This window comes from Cryptomeria japonica, chromosome 8 (genome assembly GCF_030272615.1).
Source record: "Cryptomeria japonica chromosome 8, Sugi_1.0, whole genome shotgun sequence".
Classification (NCBI taxonomy): Eukaryota; Viridiplantae; Streptophyta; class Pinopsida; order Cupressales; family Cupressaceae; genus Cryptomeria; species Cryptomeria japonica.
In genome coordinates, this window is record NC_081412.1 from 247415240 (window position 1) to 247422017 (window position 6778).

Consider the following 6778-nt stretch of genomic DNA (forward strand, 5'->3'; position numbering starts at 1 on the left):
TTTGATCTTTTTGTTTATCACTTTATGAATCATATTGCGAACGTCAGTGGTTTATGAAAATTACTATGATAGGCCATATTGTTGATGATTTTATTTCCATAAGTGTGTGAAATTGATGATTCCCGTTGGTTTTTTGGAGGTCCGTTGTTGAATGCTAACTTGGATAATATTTGATAATTTCTTGGATTGTGGGGAATTAATTGAGTATTTCATTAAATTGTTATTGTATTGGTTTTATTATTATTTTCTTGTTCCCTTTTATTCTTCGTAGTTTATTTTCCAGAGAATCTTAAATCATAAAATACAAAAAAAGCAAGTTCAACCATTCATGACTAGCGAGATTTAGTTTCAACCAGTAGGCCCCTTTACAAGTACAACCACATTAACCATTGGGCTACCCATCACCATTGTGATCCGACTATAGAGACCTTGGGGTAGTGAGTTTTCCCAAATTCATTTCTTTTCAGGAGAGGTGGTGAGTGTTCACATTGGCTACCTGAATATTGGTGGGTGTGTCAAAACGGTCGTCAATAGAAACTGGTGTTAGAAGGAGGGCCTAGGCTAGTCCCCTCGCTGGTTAACCACATATGGTACTTCCAGGAGACAGATTGATGCCCTTTACCTAGCCTAACCTCAACAATGAGAAAGATGACATTCTTACCCAACTATACTATTTTGCTTGGGACAGTACAAGAGATTATAATGATTGGTTATGAGCACGACAAGTCTTGGACAGCAATAGACAAAAGGTTATATGTATAGAAGTAGAGGCATAAAGACAACTTAATCCTCAGGAGAATCCATAAGAAAATCCACAACCACCTCCTCAACCAGAGAATTGAGGTACTAAGCTGGATCGTATATCATCTTTCTCGAGAGAGAGATTCCACCGAGTCCTTAGGAGTAGTTCTTCACCATCCGACTTAGTAGAGTTAGGACCTGCCACTAGGAGAAAGAGGAACAAAGCTAAGAAACAACCCTCAATAGCCTCACCAGTACAGTCATCCATACTCAATGTAGAAGATCAACTGATTCCTAGTCCTCAGCCTATCACTGCACCTTTTGTGACTCAACATCCACCGTTACCACCTTTAATGGCCTACTTTAACCAAGACACTACACCACTAGGAACCATACCAGGGGGTATATATGACCTACCTAGAAACCCGGATAAATTTTGCAGCAAATTTTATTATTTGGGGGGATGAACAAATGATGAACATATTGAAGCATTCAAAGATGCATTCGTTCGTAACCATATTGAACACCAAAATGTAGTATGTAGACTCTTCCCATATTCACTTGGGGAGAATGAATAAAATTGGTACTTAACCTTACCTGCAAATTCTATCACAGGCTGGAACGTCTTGGAGAAGGCTTTCATTGATTAATTTTGAGTGTACATAGATCTTGGAATACTATACCATCATTTCGCTTCTCTTAAGAAGTCACCAAATGAGCCATTAACAACTTTTAATAATAGCTTCCAAAGGGCATTCAAGAGGCTGCAAGCTCCTTACCAGGTAATGCCTAATGTAGCCATTGACTCATATCTAAGAGCTATCGACCCTTGGACTGCTATATTTATTAAGAAGAGTGTTCCACAATATCAAAGGGACACTTTGGCAAAAGTCTTCGCGCTAGCAATTAGTATAAACCATGAGTTGAATCAAACCCCAGGAGGGATCGGATATAATCTACCTATAGGGGTGAATCAAGGGAACTACAACCAAATCCCAGGTGTACCCTCACCTCTACCTGCAGGTGCCCCAATAATGAACCAGATGCTAATCTATGCACCCCAACCTCAGGCAAATCAACAGTTTGTTTCCCAAGCTTTGACTTGGCAAAATAATACCAATACCACCCCCACTCAAACACAATATGTTGGTCAAGCTCAAGGGGGAAGTCAACAGTTTGGTAATACTAACATAGAAAACCAACCTCCAACTACGGCGCCTGAGAATCAAGGATCTCATATATCTGTTGAAGTAGAAGCCTTAAAGAAAATGATTTCATAGGTTACTTCAGACTTGAGCCAGCTAAAGATGAATCCTCCAGTAGGGTATAATCAATCCCAACCATATAATAATAAGTGGAACTACAATAACCATAACCAAAATCAAAGGTATAACAACAAACCTTATAATAGGTAGTGGAACACGGGTCCAAATAACGACGGGTTGAACCATGATCACCCTGATGCGCGAGATAACCCAAATCACACACAAAGTGTTAACCTTGAGGATATGAATTTGCTAACAAATTGGTGTATGTTGCATGATACAGTTGTGCATTCTGAGGTTAATTGTGCTTAGTTTGAGAAGATCATAAGAATTGCTCAAGCTGAATCTCAACCAAAAGATTGTTCCAATGATGAACCCGATAAGGTTAATACTGCCATGTTGGTTGATACCTTTATGTGCAAAGAATTTCAGGCTGAAGTTGAAGATGAACCATGTGTCTATGATGCTCAAGCCTTTAAAACTAGAAACAACTACAATCTTAGGAGTCAAGGCAAAGCTCCATTAATGGAGCCACCTCCCCTGACGGGTGGGTTTGTACCTCCTGATGCAAATGAAAGCAACAATCCTCACCCTCCTCAAGATTTTCAAGGAGCATGCCCTAGACAATCTCAAGGGCAATATTATGCTCTGAAATGATCATTTGATGTTACTAAGGAGATGGAGAGGACTGCCACCACTATGTCCCTGATGGAAGTACTGAGATATTGACCTGAACAAAAGAGGGCTCTCCTTAGAAAGTTGGAACTGTTAGAGTCACAGAGAAATAAGGTTAAGATGGCAGATCTTAATGAAGTCAATGCTAACATCAACAATGATGCAATAGAGAATCCATCATTTTTACTGAGTTTGAGGATATGTGGAAAGAATTTACACGATTTTTTGGTAGATTCAGGGGCTTCAGGAAACGTAATGCCCTACTCTATATATCAGAAGATCAGACTTAAACCGGTACGTGCAAATAGTAAGGTGGTACAACTAGACAAAACTGAGGTTAACGTAATCAGAGAATTAAAAGATGCATACATTCAATTAGGTGTTGATCCCTGAATATCATGTTATATTGACATTCAAGTAGTGGATATTCTGGAAGTATATGGGATGCTCTTTAGTAGGGATTGGACAAAGACTTTGGGAGGATATTTCTCGACTTGTTTTACATACCTGTGACTTCCATGGAAGGGGGTAAACAACCAAATCTGAATCGATAGTGAACCTAATTTCAAGAAGTTAGTAATGGATTATGGTGCTCCCAATGAGGTGGAATTTGTTGAAGTGAGTCCAAGAGTTTACAGGATCCATGACATCTTCACTTTCTCTGCACCGGCTCCTCTCCAGTTATCTCGAGTAGATATGACTGCATATAGAGGGTGAGTCAAAGGTTTTGCTACATCAGTACAACAAGGAATGTGTTTGTTGGGGGATACTATGAAGATACAAGATTTGTTGCTTCGGGAATGGTGTCGGATACAACATGAGGACCACTCAGAGATGTCATGTATCCCATGTCAGAATGAGATTATGAAATTGATGAGCCTGGTTCCATATGAAGAATATGATCATACCATCAATATGGAAGAAGTTCAAACTCTAAGTTGTGAAGGATTAGAGCCCCAAACAATGGATCCTATAAGTAAGACTACTGGTGCAGGAGCACCTAGTTGAGTCAAAACTCCATTTTTGGGTATTTTATGCTTTTATGTTTGTAAAGTCTTGTGCTAGGTTTTTTTTGTTGTTTTAGGTTGTTTTGAGTCATTTGTAGTGGTTTTGATCTCATTTTGGGCTTGAGAGATCAAATCTTGCATTTGAAGCCTTGAGTTGACAATTTTTGGCCAAAATGTGAAAAATGGCCAAAAAGGTCTCCTAATGGCTTCAAGAGAATTGAAACATGTTTTTTTAGTGTTTCTAATAATTTCTAAGTTGTTAAGGCAAGTTGATGAGGTTAGATTGTGAAAAATGCATCTTGGAGCAAGAAAAGTTGTCATTTGGCTTAAGAAAGTTGTCAAAAATGTCATTTTCTTGAAAAATGTAATTATTGAAGCTTCTTGTTTGTAAGAGGGTGTGGAAACCAAATGGAGAAACTATATAAGGCCTCCCTTTTCCTTGGAAAGGGTTGGTGATGGTATTTGCAAGAGTAACTTAATAGAAAACAAGTTTTTTTTGGCTTTTATGACTGTTTTTTGTTCCTTTTGAAGGGCAGTCCATACTGTAGTTGTACAAATCTGTACTGTCCCTTTTGGGAAGTTGATATGTTATTGTATTAATACTTCTCATGTACTTGTTTCATTGATTTTTCATTTGCAAAGTGCTTATTCAAAATTTTTTGTAAATTGTGTATCTGCTGCCCTGCCAAGGGTTTGGAGTTGTAAGATGCATCAACTTGGTTGATCCAGGTTTGGGATCCCTACTATGGATTGTGCCAAGTTGATCCATGTGTATATAATGTACATATCTTTCTTTTTATGCCATAAGAATGGTTTGAATATGCTATTGAGTGATTACTAGGCAAGTGTTTGTCATTTGGCTAGTAACTTGATAAAATCTCATAGTTTGCACTCAAAAGTGATTTGAGTGAGCAAATGAATGTGGCAGGGACCTGGAGATTTGGCCATGGGAATTGAGTATCTTCTTGGATGGCTAATTTAACCGATTCTTACTTCATTCTTTCTCTTTTGTAACCAAACAGTGAGTTCACTATTTTCATGAATTTGTAATTGGCAAAAAAATGCCCATGGAATGCTTGTTGAGCATAATCCAAGCCTTGCATCTTGAAGGAAATGTAATAGGAGAATAGATAAATGTTTTAAGACCTATTAATGGTGTTTTCCCATTTCCAAATACTTCATTCTTGCAGGTCCCAAAGTGAAAATGCTACTGACTGGTAAAAGGCAAAGAAAAGGGGCAGTGACAATGACAGTTTGTTGTTTTACCACTTGCTTGCCAAGTGTTTGACATATTTCTTGCAGGGAAAAGAGAGGGGAAGATTCTTAAATATGTGGTAGGTTCCAAAATTTGGTGGAGGCTTGAAGAGGGGACTTGGAATGTCCTTCAAACACTACTTGCTCCAAACCCTACAAAACCCTCAATTTATGCCATAAAAGATGGACAGACTTAAAACCACTCTAACAGTGAGCTAAACCTCAAAAATCCTTGAGAATTCAACCCTAAAACATCATCCAAAACTTTCTTTGTGGTTAAAATGACCATCGTTGACTAGTGGGAGCAAAAAAGGGCCAATTAGGCCTCCACGGGCTAGTAGCCCTGCTGCATAACACACAAAATTGGTAGTTTTTGCAAAATTGCATGAACCCGGTTGGAAAATGAGTCCTGGGCTTAGAAACTAGTATGGAAACATTCCAAGAAGTTCCCCAGGTGATCCTTAGGTCTCCTAAACCATGTGTAGCCTCCTTTGGGGGTAGGCGAGTCTTGCTAATGAAATTGAGTAGGTAGAGGGTTTAGACCTCAAACCAGATGTTGAGCACCCAAATATGAGCAGTACCTTGCTGCCCTTGCATTTCCTTGTGAAATACTCCTAGATCATTCTAAAAACCTAAGGAAGCCCCAAGAACCAAGAACAAGCAGTTGAAGATGGGAGGAACAAGCAATTTGAGTATTTTTGGAGCATGGGAGTAAGCCATCACCATAAAGGGAGTTTTCTAGGCAAGTAGACCATGGAATCCTTGGCATTACAATAACAAGATAGGTTGAGTAAACATACACATCAGATCCTACAAGGTTTTGGCTAATACATTGACCCTTTTGAGCAAGTTAGCCTTGTGAGTACTTCCCTACCAAGCTCCCTATCATAGTGGTATCAGAGCAAACAAAAGATTTAGGGGAAAGACACATTAGGAAAACATGGTGACCAATGCAGAATTGGCTAAGAAGGTAGAGGACCAAGAAGAGGAAAATAGGGTACTCAAAGAAAGACTAGATCAACTAGCAATGAAACTAGTTGAATTAGCAGTCAAAACTGAAGAAGCCCAGGATAAGGTTGGAGATCAGGGTAAAATGATTGCAATAGAGGATGGAGTCCCCATGCCCAGCCCTGTCATTGAGCAAGAACCATTCTTGAAAGCCTTGAGAGCTATGAGTGGTAAGAACTTAGAAGGAGTGGCTCTTTTCAGTGGGAAGATGGATCCAGATGCTCTAATAGAGTGGATTGAAGGGTTATAAAACCATTTTGAGTGTGATGGATTGACTGAAGCACAAAAGGTCAAGGTGGAAAAGTCAAGGCTAAGAGGGGAAGCCTTAACATGGTGGAAATTCATCCAAGAGGAAAGGGTGAAAGTAGGCAAGCAACCACTAGCCACCTGGAAGGCAATGGTAGCCAAAATTAAAGAGACCTACCTTCCTGAAGACTATGAGATACAACTTCACAAGAAAAGACAAAACTTGAGACAAAAAGACCTAGATGTCAATAGCTACACTGAAGAGTTTCAGAAACTGTGCATGAGATCGAGAGTAGTGGAGGATGAAAATATCAAAGTGGCAAGGTACTTGAATGGGTTAAGGTGGAACATCCAGGAAGAGATGAGCTTGTTGTGCCCACAAACCGTACTCAAGTGCTATCAATTGGCACTTAAGGTGGAAGAGAAAGGTAGAAGAAAGAAAGAGCAAAAAAATAGAGGAAGAGGGAGGGGAAGAGATAGTAGAGGCCATAGAGGTAGTTTTGGGGGAAGAAACATAGATCAACGGTCCCAGGGAGAATCTAAGCTTATTGAGCAAAGTGGGGATTCTCAGAGCAAACCCAA